Source organism: Gopherus evgoodei, chromosome 14 (genome assembly GCF_007399415.2).
Source record: "Gopherus evgoodei ecotype Sinaloan lineage chromosome 14, rGopEvg1_v1.p, whole genome shotgun sequence".
NCBI classification, from domain to species: Eukaryota; Metazoa; Chordata; order Testudines; family Testudinidae; genus Gopherus; species Gopherus evgoodei.
The window spans coordinates 32,408,784-32,425,592 of NC_044335.1; the positions used below are offsets into that span (position 1 = coordinate 32,408,784).

A 16,809-nucleotide genomic window follows, 5' to 3' on the forward strand; every position below is an offset into this window, starting at 1 on the left:
TGTATGATCAGGACCTTAATTTTCAATATTTTAATTTGGTACCTATAGCAGTTTTGTAAAATTCAAATAAGGTATCCTACCAGGAGTGATTAAAAAAAAACATTCTACTGCATTTATGATTGTTAATTTTAAATTAGAGAGTTTATTCTCTAATACATAAGTCTTACTTTTCATCCTTAGGTTTCACAGCTGTCTAAGGGGTTGGAATACCTGACTCCCATTAAAATTAATGGGAATTGGGAATCTGAATCCCAGTCCCACTAAATAGGTGACTTTGAAAATATCAAGCTAAAGTAAAACTTGTTAAATTAACAGATTATTAGGCAATTAGACAAATTCTGTCCTGTGGGCCAGATTCAGGATAATAAATGTAATTGTCTGACATCCATAAAATATTAGGTCTTCAGAATGGAAACCATAGTTTAAAAAAAAAAAAAAAAAAAAAAAAGCTTTAGGCTTATAGTTGCAGTGATAAGCTTCCAAATCGGATACAGCACTGTCTTAAATTGAAATGACAGTTCTAAGAGGTCTGAACTCCTCAGTCATGTCATTGACATGACTGAGATCTCTGAAACCTACCAATGATTACTTAAGGACCAGATTATAAACTAGATATGCAAAAGTGGAGCATTTGAAACAAATTTTTAATTTTCTGATTTGGTTACTGCATTTGAACATGCAACTAGAGTAACTGCATACACACATGAGAAAATAGAGACCCCCCCACAAAGGTGATTTTTTTTATATATATATATGAGATCTGATGTCAATTGTAGTTCCATGAATCACAGGTAGTTATAACCATAATGAAGTGGCCCTTGGTGTAATAAAAATGCTCTCTCTCCACAGAATGAGTTTGACACTCTTGTGCTCTTTTTTAAATATCTAGTGAGAAATTTAGTTTGGATTCTAAATACATCCTTAAATCTTCCACTGTTTTGGAGAAATTAAAATATATATACTGCACCAAAATATGTAATTACTAATCACTTAAAGTTGTTTAAGTAGAAAACCCATCCATACCACCTCTTTGTGTAAACATTTTTATTTATCTACAGTTAATGCTCTTATCTGTTGTTGTGACACTCCTGGTGTATGCTTGAGGAAGTCATTATGAAAAAGTCAATGTTTTCCATTTGACAAAGGATAAAATAAGTAGTGGAAAAACGTGTGATTTGAGGGTATATGGGTAAAAATAATACAAAGATCTAAGTTTAATCTTTTTATGCAGCAGATAGTGCTGAGGACGTATGTCTCTATTTTAACATTTAAAAGTTGGGGTTCCAGAATACCTTAGTTGGCTGTATTAAATGATTTTCAAATCTAATCGGTACTGTAACATGGACACTCTTGGACCCCTAGCTTTTTAAAAATAGTTTCCTGTTAAATATTTGTAATTTTGGCACGTATTTAAAAGCATCAGGTCCCTCTAATATGAATATTATCCTGTGATGTGACCCACAAATTCTCTATTTTATAGCAGTTCAGTAATGCTGCTTTCCTTAAATTTGTAAGGATTTTCATTATAAATCACTAGTTTTGGAGATTTGTAGCCTTATTTAAGAATTGGTCAAATTTATGTTTCCTTAAAATTATGTAAATAACACTTCCCTTTTTAGAACAGAGAACAAAAATGTGTTAAATGCTAACAAACTATTGTAGAAATCCTAACAGTTTTTGGGTAAGACAGGGTTTGACAAATGGTTTACTTCTATGATGTAAACACTTCTGCTGTTCAGAAGAATATTACACCATTACCCTTGAAAAATGGTTGAGAAAACAAATTTAACTTTCAGATTTTTTTTACTATAAACTTAAAAACATATTGTAAGACTTCTTGAAAGTATTGAAATGAGACCAGAATGGCCAAACTAAACACATTCCAAAACTTTTAAAAATATATTTTACCAAAAGTCTGGATAGAGATTTACTTTTAAAAAATGCTCACTTGAAAGGTGGTGTATATACCTTCCTTTACAATTACACTTGGTATTTCTGTGGAAGAAAGTGTTCACTTGCTGGTAAAATACCAGTATGTTTTCATGTGTTCCACTTTATTTAGATCACGTTTTCTGTTGCCATAGCATTTTCAGTCCCTTCAATCTAGCAAATTCTGGTAGCAAAATGTAACCAAAGCTATAGCAGCAGCACAGCAGATAGTGTACCAGTATAGTAGCTAGGGCACTGCTTGTTGCAGGTAATTGATATTTCTGCTGTTGCCTTTTAAGGAGACAGGAAGCAGAGGGGGCATCCACACTTCTAATGCCTACTAGGAATGGGCCAAAGCCTACATAATGTTAAAACCCATTGCTGATCATGATTAGGGGAGGAAAAGGGCAGACTGCAGAACACTTCAAAGGATAGAAATGTTCCTTCTCCAGTTAGAGTGAAACACAGACTGCTAGAGAGCATAAAGTTAGGTTGGCCATAATGCACGGGACTGCTCATTTCCCCCAAAATGGTGGTAGCTGCCTGTTTTACCTGAATATTTAGTTCAACCAGGTGTCAGTATGGATAATCTTTGAATTTTCTGTAACAGTGCACAGCAATATTAATAACAGTTCAGAACAGGAATTAGAGAATAAAGTTTTCATCAAAACTGCTGGGGAAACTTAGGGAAGCAAATGTAACAGTTTAAATTTTACTTATACACTGAGAAATAATGCTTTTAGGCTGGCAGAAAGTGCTGTGAGATCTTATGATCACAATTGGTCAGGACTTTAGTTTTACATCCAACTTTGGTATGACATCTTTGGTAGCACATTGCCTCCTAATACTGCAGTAGTCCATCCGGTTTGTAATTAATTCCCTTATGAATATCTAACACCACTTACTGTGGCATATAGGAGTTTTCAGAGGTCTTCGTTCAACTATTGAATGGGTTTTCATTGCTTAATGAGGGAGCTAATGGGATTCTAGGGGAGGAGAGGATCAGGTGAGGGATGATGCTGGTAACTACCCAGGACAAGAAACTGGCTTCTGAATTGGAATTGGGCTAGGCTTGGCAAATCTAAAGCACTGAAAGCTTATTCTCCTGCTAAGTGTGTGTTTAGGTTAGGAAAGAACTTGAGGAAAACGAAGGTGTTTGAGATTAGCTAATTCTGACCTAAACTTTTTCCTGGTGTATACACAGGTTAACTCCTTTTATCTAGAGTTAGCAGGCTGAGGTCAAACCTAAACTTCCTCTGTGGTTGACCTCAACTAGTTAAATTGAGCTTAACATATTTTACTTGTGGCCTTTGTCTGGAGATTTAAGGTAAAAATGTGAGAATGTTTTACCTTATATGCTGTCATTCTAAGTCTAGTTTAGACAAGACACTCTTTTACACTTGCAAAACTGAGCAGAGACAAGGAAACCTAGCTATAATGCATGTTAACATCACACCTTTATATATCCTAGGGCCTTTTGTCTATAGTAGCAAAATAGTTAGGGTTAACTAATAAGCATTAGCCAACTCCAACCTTACCTTGATCTCTCTTCCTAATCAAGGCAAAAACCCAAGCACAGGGTTACATTTCACTGTGTAGCCTGTACCACCCTCAGTGGGGTGGGTAGGGTGACCACTTCTAAGGAGTGGTGACAGTTCAGACTGTCCCTCACTATCAGTATGGTTCACAGCCTGCACTGTGGCCCCATCCGTCTCCAGCTGGTATACGAGTTATGGCCCACAGTGAGAGGTAGAAATCTGTTTCTCTTTGCACTGCCACAGACCTTTAGCTCTAAGGTCCAGAATAGATTAGGAAAATATTTTTAAAACGTTCATACTGTTTTTAAATACCATTTATCTTGTGTAGGTTAGGAGGTGAATTTCCTGTCTAGACTAAATTGTTAGGCACCATTTTAAAATGCTTTATTTCCCTAGTCTGGATGGGCCTAAAGGGAGAAGGAAGGATGGAAATGGCTATAGATTTAGGCCAAGTTTATTAACAAATGAGTTAGGCCTCTAAATCCAGAGTTAGGCACCTAGTTTTTAAAAAAGTGGCGAGCACAAGGATATTCCTATTGAAGTCAGTGGAAACTATTGAAAACTTAGAAAATGTAAAGCCATTGAGTTAGTGGGTCTGACTTTAGGCACTCATTTTTGAGAATCTTGGCTCTAAGGTTTATATAATTACAGTCACCTGGGATACCATATAGCTGTGCCCATGCCCTGGTTTTGATCCACAGATTATTAGGCCTTGCTCAGGCTTTGCTTTAGGCAGCAAGTGAAAGTTGGGAAAATACTGTTTATAACTAGTTTCAAATATTGGAGTTTGCAGTTCTGGGGCACGTTCCATTAATAAAGTGTATTTGGAAGCATAATGTTCATACTGGGGTAATGCTCAAAGGTCCTATTAGGATTGGGACCCTATTTTGGTAGGTGCTGCATTAACACAGAGGAAGATAGTCCATGTCCCAAAGAACTTAACCTCCCCCTCCCCTCTTGTTTTTTGGGTAGGGGGTGATAAATGTGCTGTCAAGAAACACAGTAAAAAGAAATTGAAAACTGTGATTAAAAATTTGACCAAGCTAAATTTAAGGCTATGATCAATTCCAACTAATTTCCTTTCCCTCTCTGTTTGTAAAGATTTTGTATTTAAGATCTGTGCAAAAGAGAAGGTCTTAAACTTTATTCAGTAGAATTGCACTTTTTCTGTTCAGTCGGAGCACGAGTATTTTAAGTATACAAAAGTGTCTTATTGTTTCAGTAGTCTTCCAAGATTCAAGGTGTGTGGTATGTTTTTTGCATGTGACCACTGAAGTTCAGTTGCTTAGCTGAAACATTAAGTTTTTGTACATTCCACTAAATATTGAACCATCTGAAGTAATAGTTCTGATTTAACCTCACTCCTAGTTTTTGTATTGACACTTGTTTGGGTCTCAGGCTGACTTTTCTTTAAAATCTTGATTTTAACAGATTATTTTGGATTTTTTTTGGCGCAAACCTTGAGTTAATCTTGTGTTGCAAATGCTTAATATTTTATTTGAATAAAAGCCTAGAACTTAAACATGCTTTAATTTTCAAGATGTCTTTAGGAGTGTGTAAACAATGTAGTAGATGGTGTCTGTAGGTAAATACGTGGTATCATAAACAGTAGTCTGACATAGCCGTTGCCTTTTCTCATCTGCAGGTGTGTGTTGTGTCAGCGCAGCATGGCTGTGGTCATCCGCTTGCAAGGTCTCCCGATTGTGGCGGGGACCATGGACATTCGCCACTTCTTCTCTGGATTGACCATTCCTGATGGGGGCGTGCATATTGTAGGGGGTGAACTGGGTGAGGCTTTCATCGTTTTTGCCACTGATGAAGATGCAAGGCTTGGTATGATGCGCACAGGTGGTACCATTAAAGGGTCAAAAGTAACGCTGTTGCTGAGCAGTAAAACTGAAATGCAAAACATGATAGAACTTAGTCGTAGGCGTTTTGAAACTGCTAATTTAGACATGCCACCAGCAAACGCTAGCAGGTCCGGACCACCACCTAGTTCTGGAATGAGTGGTAGGGTAAACTTACCTACGACAGTACCTAATTTTAACAATCCTTCTCCTAGTGTAGTAACTGCAGCTACTTCTGTGCATGAAAGCAACAAAAACATACCCACATTCTCAACTGCCAGTATGGGAACGGCACCTCCAAATCTTGGAGCCACCTTTGGTAGCCCAACATTTAGCTCAACTATACCTAGCACAGCATCCCCTATGAACACAGTACCACCCCCACCAATTCCTCCTATCCCATCTATGCCATCTTTGCCACCAATGCCTTCTATTCCCCCCATACCTGTCCCGCCTCCTGTACCTACGCTGCCCCCTGTTCCCCCTGTACCACCAATACCCCCTGTTCCTCCTGTACCACCAATGACACCTATGCCTCCTATGTCAGGAATGCCTCCTATGAATCCTCCACCTATAGCACCTTTACCTACTGGAATGAATGGGTCTGGAACAGCAATGAGTATGAACAGTGGCTTGAATCCATTGTTTATGGGTCCTATGAATCCTGTAAATCCTATTCAGATGAATTCTCAAAGTGGTGTGAAACCCCATTCTATCAACCCAGATGACTTGTATGTCAGTGTTCATGGAATGCCCTTTTCTGCAACAGAATCTGATGTGAAAGACTTTTTCCATGGGCTCCGTGTGGATGCAGTACATATGCTGAAGGATCACTTAGGCCGAAATAATGGAAATGGACTAGTTAAGTTTTTCTCTCCTCAAGATACTTTTGAAGCACTGAAGCGAAACAGAATGCTGATGATTCAGCGCTATGTTGAAGTTAGTCCTGCAACAGAGAGACAGTGGGTGTCTGCTGGAGGCCATATAACTTTCAAGCAAACCATGGGTCCTACTGGACAAACCCATCCTCCGCAGACGCTTTCTAGGTCCAAATCTCCTAGTGGACAGAAAAGGTCACGGTCAAGATCTCCTCATGAGCAGGGTTTCTGTGTTTATTTGAAAGGTCTTCCCTTTGAATCAGAGAACAAACATGTGATAGATTTCTTTAAAAAGTTAGATATTGTTGAAGACAGTATTTATATAGCTTATGGACCCAATGGGAAAGCAATTGGTGAAGGCTTTGTGGAGTTCAGGAATGAAGCTGACTACAAGGCAGCTTTGTGTCATCATAAACAGTACATTGGGAACCGTTTCATTCAAGTTCATCCCATAACCAAAAAGGGTATGTTAGAAAAGATAGACATGATTCGGAAAAGATTGCAGAACTTCAGCTATGACCAGAGAGAGGTCATGATGAATACTGAGGGAGAAACAGGCCCGCCAAAGTTGTGTGCACATATATCAAATATTCCATACAATATTACAAAAATGGAAATCCTTCAGTTTCTAGAGGGACTGTCAGTGGAAGAAAACTCTGTACAAATTCTTGTTGATAACAATGGGCAAGGTTTAGGACAAGCACTGGTTCAGTTCAAAACAGAAGATGATGCGCGTAAGTCAGAGCGCCTCCACCGTAAAAAGCTGAATGGAAGAGATGTTATTTTACGTGTAATCACCCTAGAAGAAATGAGAGAAATTGAGAGAAATCCACCATCCCAAGGGAAAAAGTTGCTGAAAATGCCAATGCAAGGGAATGTGGCAATGCCAGGAGTGCAAAATGCTGGTGGGGATGAGCATTCCTTTATGGGTGGTAACTCAAAAGATGCAAATAATGGCCCTCCATTTAATTTTCCCAGTAATTTTAGTGGGTCTAACACATTTGGTCCCCCTCTTCCACCGCCAGGAATGGGTGGCTTTGGTGATTCTAGACCAGGAATGCCTTCAGTTGGAACTAGTGGTTTACCTGGTGCTGGTATTGATGTCCCAGGTTTTGGGAGTGGTCCTAGTAATCTGAGTGGACCATCAGGTTTTGGAGGGGGACCTCAGAACTTTGGGAATGGGCCTGGTAATTTAGGGGGGCCTCCTAGCTTTGGTAGTGGCCCTCCTGGTATTGCAGGTGGTCTTGGACATTTAAGTGGACCTCCAGGGTTTGGACCTGGACCAGGAAACTTACATATTAGCGGACCCCCTGGTTTTGGAACAGGTTCTGGAAAGCCAGGGCCAACTGTCATTAAAGTGCAAAACATGCCTTTTACGGTATCAGTGGATGAAATTTTGGATTTCTTTTATGGTTACCAAGTGATCCCAGGTTCCGTGTGCTTAAAATACAATGAAAAAGGTATGCCCACAGGAGAAGCAATGGTTGCATTTGAGTCTCGTGATGAAGCAATGGCAGCTGTTGTTGATCTAAATGACAGACCTATAGGTTCGAGAAAAGTCAAACTTGTTTTAGGGTAGCCGTTCATATAAAATGTTTGTAGAATAGATATTCATAGTGCTGTGATTAATTCATCCAGATTGTTTTTATAGTATTTCCAGGGTAGAACCTGTGGATTGTTTAAATTGCAAACAAACTTGTTTTGAGAAGGCAGAGCACTGGTTTAACCATTTACAGAAGAATCACTGCAAGGATAAGTGTGCAGTGAATTTCCCAGTACGGCTGTGTGGAGGAGAAAGACAGATTCTTATTCACCAATAGAAAAAGTTTGCTAAAGCTAAATTGGCCCTATAATGCTTATCAAGGAATCTAGATTGGTTTTATGTAGTTTTGGACTAGGGAAGTAGTTATGTATTAAGATGAAGTCAGTGAGTGGGTGCTATTGCAAGCCACTGTAAAACAAGATAGCCATTCCTAGATTTGGTTAAAAGCTGGCTGAATTTGCTTTGTTACAGGTCAAAGCTTTGTTTAAAGTCCTGAATTTACTTTGCAACGGAATGAATTCTCAGTGTACACAGATTAACTGTTTTGTGTATGTACCTTTATTGTTTTTCAAAGGTTCTTGCTGTATGTGAACAGTCAATTATGCACATTTCTGATGTGTGTACCAAGCTAATTCCTATGCATATGAGCAGAACTGTTCTGTAAAATTCAAGCTGTTCTTTGTGGAATAACCTTTAGTTATTTTTATTGTTGCATTTAAAACTGTGCAGAATAAGACTTTTGCCACATAAGTGTAGGTATAACCTCAAATATATTGAGTTGACTGTTTACTTAAAATTGAATTATAAAGTTGATGCCATACAAGCAACAACTGGAAAACACTCATCATTGTTTAAGTAGCTTGATTTGTTAGGATTACATAAATCAGTTGGGATAGGATCTTCAGCACTAGTTTGGATATTTAACGTTTTAGTTCTCACGTTTCTGGAACTACTCACATGGAATGTCGCATTTAAGAGAACCAAAGGGATTAATATTACTAGAATATTGGAGTCCAGTTAAAGTTTTAAGAATAGTGTAAAACATATGAAAGAGATTTTTGAAATTACCAGCAACTCTGAATATTGCTATGAGACATTTCAGAGACTAAATTTTATTTTCCCCCCAAAATCTTGAATCTATTTTCATTGTTATTGTGTATTTTTTCAATAAAGTTATGATTAATTCCAATTCTGTAAAGAATTGCCATTTTCCTTACTGTGCAGTAAAGCCTTTAATGGAGAATAGAGAATCAGAAAGGAATTTTACAAAAGAGTGAAAAGTAGAACTCAGTTTGTCTACACTTAGCTTATAATAAATTCAGACTCTTCTGTTGGTCTGAAAATCTCACTATTCCCTGCAAATCATTGTACTTAAACACAGCAGTCTATAAACTATTCTGTTTGTTGGTTGAAGAAAAATGGTGCCTTTTAGTGTTGCATATCATGGAACACTGAAGTATGTAGCCTGGCATAATTTAGAGGTGCAAGTGGCAACAGTTTTATTCATGTGGTGTATAGGAGAGATTTGAAAGCCTGTGCAACACTACATCCTGAGAGGATTTCACAGTACAGGAATTTTTGGAAGGATTGTATAAAGGTGTACTACAATAAAGAGGCGGTTGCATTACACAGATGCTTTTGTAATTCATGAGTATAAATTTTTTTTGACAGATCACTAGGTGGTGCTCTGACTTTGGAAAAGTGATGTGATTGTATATACTGTTTAAAATTAAGCCTCCTGTTAATAAAACTGTCTCTGAAAATTCATGTTATGCATTTTAACAGTCTTTGGGGATATTGTTTCAACAGCAGATTTTTTTTTCCTCTTTGAAAGGCTGAAAGTTCTGTTACTGATGTCAGAAAGATGGGATATTTGAATAGGAGACAAGTCTTTCGGTTTATTTTTTTTATTTTGCTCTGTTTTTAAAACAGTACATTTTTATTAAAATTTCATATTATATTGCAGTTATTATTTGGGTGCTGTTTCTTCATATTTCATACTAGAATAAAAATACTGAAAAGGAAAACCTGCCTTCATTGTTCACAGAATTAATTGAATTAAGAATTTATTAGTATGTGGCTTGCAGAAACTGGTGGTAACTGTATTTCAAGCTTGAATGAATCACAACAAAGCATTTCTTGTTGTGAAATGTAATTAAACTACTGCAATCTGGAATTTGATTCCTTGTGTATCTAAGATTTAATACAGTGCTGTGCATCTTGCTCCTCTTGGTATTTGGGTGTGGGATTTTTGGTATACCTTTCAAAATACTCTATTGCTTTCACTGTGAAACATGCTTGTACACATGTTCCTTCAGACTTTCTAACAAGTTGCAGGTTTGTGTTGGAAATCTTTCATTTTCTGTTTGTTTTTAATTTTCTGTATGGTCTAAAAGATCTGTAAAGCTGTTTCATAAGTTGTGCATTTGTAAATGCTTTAATTCTGTTTTCAAAAATTTATGTAAATGTGTTGTATTTGGAAGAGGAACTTTCTAATGAAGGGTTTGAGTTTTCTTTTCTGCATCTTGCCAAACGGCTGATACGCTCATTTGTCATTAGTGTAATGGGTTAGTAAATATATCTCTGTAAAATATATACTTGTAAGTATATCTGTGGATTTCTCCATAAATATTAAGAAATCCTATTTGGCTGGAGAGTTTTAAGGTATATATACACTGTAGTTGTGCACTTTTACAATAGTTAAATATATTAATTTCTTAAAGCTAGTGTAAAGTATGCGTTGGGCTAAAATTAGTTGAAAACATCAGTCATACACCAAGTTGCCACAGCAACTTTTTCATGTTAGACAAACTGTCCTAAACTGTTAAAATCAAAGTAATAAAAATTTAGGATACCATTTATCCATAATTTAAACTTCATACAGAAAAAATTCAGAGCTTACAGGTGTCAGGTAGCTAGCTGCAGTAAGACGTTAGTAGATGGTGGTGGCAGCTTCGCAGACATTGGTTATTAAAAGTAGGTGCTGCTTGTCAGTTACCTTGGCTAATTTGAAACTGTAAAAACAGAAGTTTAGTCTGAAGGGTCTAAACATCTGTGTCCCTTCAACTTGTAAAATTATAATGTGTAAAAATATGGCAGTTAATGAGAAAATATGAATCTTGGGCTTATTAGTAAACAAATTCAACAGTGTGTAATATTTTTATTAACACCTTTATTTAAAAAGAGGCTTATAATTGACAGGGAAGAATTGTTACTATCAGGTGCCACCATGATATTAAATCTAAGGGTTTTTTTTCTGTTTTTAAAGTAGTCTTTAATAAACATGTTAAAAAATAAAGCTGCTGCTTTTAATACTCCAAGAAAGAATGTTTCCTTGCACAACAAATCATATTTTGGGAAAGCTAAGACTTTATTAATAAAGGAATACTGTCATTTAAAAAATCTAAATATTAGTGATTGGGGTTCTGTTGGTTTAGAAAATTGAAGGTTATGTCCTTTTCAGTAAAATAAGAGCAAGAGTATCCTTTTCATAATAAGTTTACACACACAAATGTCCATCCTCAGGGTTTATTTGGCGCAAGGAGGGATATGGATAAACCAACAAGAATTTATGCCAGGTTACACTGAGCTCTTGAGAGAATTCCACAAATAGACCAAGAGTTTTGCTTGATTTTTGGCTGCAGTTTAGAACTCACTTGTGTTCTCCTAAGAACATGTGAAAAAAATAAATCTTGTCCAATAGCTGTTATGTATATTTCTGTGGGATTTTTTTTGTAGAATAGGGAATGGAGTTCTTAACAAAGGACGAGTTCATCTCAGTTACCATAATAAACACTTTTATTAATTCCATATCAATTCTGATTCATTTGGTTTTAAGTTCTGTGTTGGAATTTGCTCTCTGATTTCTTAAAGTAAATGATTGTAGCACATGTCAGATCCCAGAATCAAAGGACTTCACTTTTTTATACAAATCTGGAATTTAGTGTAGGTGGAAGTCTGCAGTCTATATGTCCTGCAGTAAGATTGCTTGATTCTAGTTAATTATTTTTAGTGAGATTCAGTAGCTGGACTAACATCTGGGAAACATTTTATATTTAAACTCAAAAGATGCTGTCAAACAGATTATTTTTTTAAATTGACTTTTCTAAAGTATTTGCTTACCCTTTAGATAATATGTACCTGATTTAAAAATGGGTTTTCTGCTCTCCTGCTTGTTTGTTGGGGCAGAGCTTTCAGAAAGGGAAGAGTGTGTAAGTCTGAGAACAAGGCCCTCTTTCTCCTCCACCCCCTTGCAAGCTCCTGCCTGCTGCCTCTTCATTTTGTTCAGCTGCTACTGGAAAACACTCTTGCAGGGCCTTGAAGGGGACCTCATATGCACAGAGCAGTGCTTGATGTCATAGTAGTGCATGAAAAGGGAGTACAACTAGCCATCAGCAAAACAGGGAAAGTGGCTGTATGCTAAATAGTGTCATGCACAAAGCGAAACTTGAAAGCTTTTTTCTAATTATTTCTAGTTATAAGACTTTTCCATTTTAGATAGGCACAAAACTGTAAAATAGTTTTCAAGTTATTTCCCTTTAAAGATTTTCCCTCAAAATGAAAAATCTTTATCAGTTGCTAGTATTCTCTCCATAAATGAGTTTTGTATCTCTTCTCCTGCACTGTTCCTGGTGTCTGCTCTGGTGAGTGTGCTGTAGCTCCTTTCCATAGAAATGATTTTCCTGGCTCAGTAGGTCTCAAGGGTTTATTTTTTTTCCAAATGGAAAAGGGCCTGACATTTCCATGTTCTGGGGAATACTTCCCACCTGCTGCGTCTGGATGTTCTTGGCTCAGGTCTTCCGTCATGTTGAGTCTGAATATTGAATTGTCTGGTAATGCTAGTTTTATAAGCTTGCCTCTCCTCTGTTTTAATGCATTTCTCTCTCTCACTGCTCCAGAGTGTCTCAACATATGGTTCATGTGTGTCAAAATGGATGGTTTAGCCTACACCCTTTATTTTCTACATTTGCAAAGTTGTCTGTGCAGGCTCCTGTATTTAGTTACCCTCTTTTTTTTTTTTTTTTTTTTTTTTTTTTTAAATGGGCACAGTCCCAGTGGGACAATGTTGTGTATGTTTTTTTCTTTTGCAGGAGGGAAAGGAATGAAACAAGGTAGCTGTTTCTAGGGATGTTACAGCATCATAGATCTGAATTTTAAATTTGCTTGTTTTCTCTGCTTTCAAATTGTAGCATGTCCTCATGTTGTATATGAAATGGTCCTTAAGTGCAAATGTAGTTCCCAAACGTTTCCCAAATGTACTAAAATAAGCTTTGGAGCCCCGTAAAGAAGATTGACTTGCACCAACTCAATTTTTATAACCCTCCAGTTGAATACCCACTTGAAAGTGAAAAGATGTTTTTATGTTTCCCCCTTTGGAAACATATTTTCCTCATTTCTTATTACCTATAAACTACTGTGGCCTTTCCTCACTTCATCATTTGTATATTAGTTCACTACAGAGTTACTACAGCTCTGGGAATAGGATTTAATGAGTGTTCTCCTGGCTGACTCCAAGGCTGTGCAGCACAGAACTGTGTAAGGAAGACAATGGATGAAAAGTACAATTTCTTTGTAGTCTCTACAATGGGAGGTGTGTAGGATCTGTCATAATGCAGTAAATACAGGAATCTTCTGGCAAAGTACTCTTGCTTTTCACGCTTTGCCTTTTGGACCTATCACTATAGAATACATATAAATGGTGACTTGAAAACTTCATGATACAGCTGTTCTCCACATCAGTAGAAACCCAATATTCAACCAAAATTGAAGGCAGTTTTGGGTGGAAACTGAAAGTACAATGTAAGTCTATACTAGTTAAAACAAAACCAGACACAACTTCTTCGGCTAATTGAGTGAAATTTTGAACTATGACACACACACGCACGCGCGCCATCTGGGTCAAGTTTTCTGTCTCGTTTTCAGGAACTTAAATATCTGTTACTTGATCTTTTAACTTTTAATCAGGACCATTCCATAGTTGCAGTAATTTGCTCCAGAATCTAAGCTTTTATTTCAGAAATGTTTTTAGCTCTTGTGGATAGTTTAACTAAAGCAACGTTCCCGGCTTTGAAACAATACATATGAAGGGTGTGAACAGTGCCCATATTCATTTCAGCGGGAGGTTTAACTGAAATGTAAAGATGACAACCTAACTGTCTTCATTATTTCACTGATTATTTTGGCAGAAACCTCCAGGTATTGTGTCTCATGATACCAGTGAGTTCCATTCTATACATTTGAGGTAGGCAAAAGCCACAACTGTGCCCCCATCTTAACATTACTACAGAGATATACACTGGCAATTAAAAAATGCTGTACAATGAAAGCTGAATGTCGTGATGGGACAGCATTAATGTTTCTTAAAAGCTCCTATTTATTTTCATAATAAAATCTCCACTTTAAAATATAAATAAAGCTGGCCTAGAATTTCCAGACTACCATTCCAGCAGAATTTAGGTTCAGTCTGCCATGGAATATGTGGAGCCTTGCTTATAACACTGTACATTTACTTAGAGCTTTTCATTTGAGGATCTTAATGTTTTACTGAGGTTGGGTAAGTACAGTAACTCCTCACTTAACGTTGTAGTTATGTTCCTGAAAAATGTGACTTTAAGCAAAACAATGTTAAGTGAATCCAATTTCCCCATAAGAATTAATGTAAATAGGGGGGTTAGGTTCTAGGGAAAATTTCGCCAGACAATTTTGACTCACAGCTGTGACTAGGTAAGTGAATATCCTCTGGCCCCAGAGCTCTGGTGAGGGCCCACAACACCCTCACTCCTAGGCCTGCAGAGTCTTCCCCATGCAAGCTCTGCGGGTTTGGGCTCAACATGAGAGCCAGGCAGAGCAGGCAAGCGGCAGCACATAGGAAATGACACTGCTGCATACTTCCCCAGCACCCGATGGGGATGTGTCTGCTAGCCTCTGAGCAGCAGTTCACACACATGCCTGCTCCATTTAGTTACTGAACACACACACACTGGGGTGCTGGGGAGACCAGTTGTCTCCTAAGGGAACCAATCTGCCAGGTTGCATGGTATGCTCGGGGGACACAATGCAGAGGTACTAGGCCTCTAGATCCCTGCACAGCTGGAGACAGCCATAGGCTTCTGGGGCACAAGTGCTGACTTTTCAAATGGCCAGGGGGTGCTTGACTCCTGGCTCTGCCCCAGGCCCCGTCCTCACCCCACCCCTTTCTCCAAGGCTCTGCCCTCACCTCTTCCCACCCAGTTCTGCCCCTGAGCATGCCATGTCCTTGCTCCTCCCCACTCCCTCCCAACCTCCCTGCACACCACAAAACAGCTGATTGCAGGAGGTGCGAAGAGGGGAGGCACTGATCTGGGGGGCTCGCTGGCAGGCGCTGGGGGTGGTAGTGGAGGGCATTAGAACATTGCGCAGCTTTAAACATGCATCTTATCTAATAGAACAGCAACTTAATAACAAAACAACTTTAACCGGGATGACTAAGTGAGGAGTTACTGTATTATGAGTCTGCTTCAAAAATAAACCCATTGGAGGAGGGTGTGACCTGAACTATTGAGACACTTTCTCAAGTCAGTAGCAGATTAGGGTATTGAATGCTTTTGTCTTCAAGTTGATGGCATTGGTTAAAGGGACACTGGTCAAATTTAGTCCAAAATTTAGGCTTTCTTCATATGAGCTTTAACAAGATCAGTAGAGATGTTAATATATTTTTGTAAAAACAATGGAATTTTCTTTAAAGGTAAACATAGCCCTGCAGTTTTTACAATCTAAATTTTGTAGCATTGAGCAAGTGAATGAGAACTAGAAAGCAAAACAAAAGTGAAAGGCTAGTTAATATGGGTGCTATTTAACGTAATAATCCAAAATGTAAAAGGGTAAGCTCCGAAAATCCCACATGGTCTATTTTTCATGAGTTCATCATTGGCCTAAATCTTCTTCCATTAAGTAAAGGATAAAATATATTTACTTCAGGGGGAGCAGTTAAGCCAGTGCTGAGCACTTTTGAAAATCCTGCTCTAGATGTGGGTTGTTTTTTTGGGGTGTGTTTTTTTGTTTGTTTTTTTAAGAACAAATGTGTTACTCTCCAAGAATAAAGTCAGCATCATTTCCCCCATATTTTATTTTGTCCCAGGTCAAACACAGTTTGGGTATAAAAAATATTTTAGGTAAACTGGTCACATTGACTAATATTTAAATAAAAAGACTTTAAAGCATATACCTAAAAGTGTACCTTTTGGAGTTCGTAGAAATGTGTCCTGTTTTTTGTTTTTTTTTTTAAGTTTAATACGTGAAATTTGCTGGAGAACATTGGCATGATCTCTGGCAGATTTGAATGTCACACAAGTGTTTAAACGGAGGAGCAATTCTCTATACTCACAACTGAGGCAGGTAGGCATGCTCATTCTTAAGGAGGGAGAAACACTTTGACATCACTCTTCATTCCCCTAACAAAGAGGCTGGTTTTTGGAGACTGGGTACTTTTTTGTTAGCTGTCATTTTTTTGCTCTAAGGTCAGAGTTTTCATTTTAGAATAATTTAAGTCTGTAGTCCTTATGGCTGCAAAGACCACTTCAAAACTGAACCGAGAGTAGAATTGTGTCATTACTAGAAAAGTGCATCAGTTTAACTCGATTGATTGCATTAAACTGATGCAGAAACTAACTTAAATTTATTTAACCTTTGTTCATACAAAGTCAGTAACATACTGATTTGCAGGCAATGTGAGAGAGTTCCAAAAGATGTGAACCTGCCCCATTCATCTCAATGGAGTGGTTAATTTTGAAAGTAAGGATAACTTTAGTTTCAACAGTAATTCTTTCCCTGGTGGTCAGAGTGCATGAAAAGAATAGGATGATGGTATCAGGAAGTCCTGCACAGACCACTGAGTGGTATCTCAGTTTAGTGTCTTGAAGGGATATAACTTGGGAGAGTATGACTTTGACTCCCTCCTGTTTGGTTCATGAAAGCAAAACGAGGACTGGATATTTCAAACAATAAAAAAAACTATACATAATTAAGAGCAAAAAAAAAATAGTTGATTTACATTTTACCTTCTTGAAACATTAAAGTTGTTGTTCCAAATCTTGATG

The 16,809-nt window shown here is 37.7% G+C and overlaps 1 protein-coding gene across 7 annotated transcripts in view; it reads left to right on the forward strand.

The window, feature by feature from the left end:
• The window catches only part of CPNE1 (copine 1), a 97,212-nt gene that overhangs the window by 5,790 nt on the left and 74,613 nt on the right, over positions 1-16,809 (forward strand). Inside the window, exon 1 of one of the 7 annotated variants that reach the window (XM_030532793.1) lies at positions 5,173-5,255. The exons of the other annotated variants lie outside the window; for them this stretch is intronic. The gene's annotated coding sequence lies outside the window, so the exon portion shown is untranslated. Of the gene's footprint in view, positions 1-5,172; positions 5,256-16,809 lie in introns of those variants that run through there. 7 annotated transcript variants of the gene reach the window in all.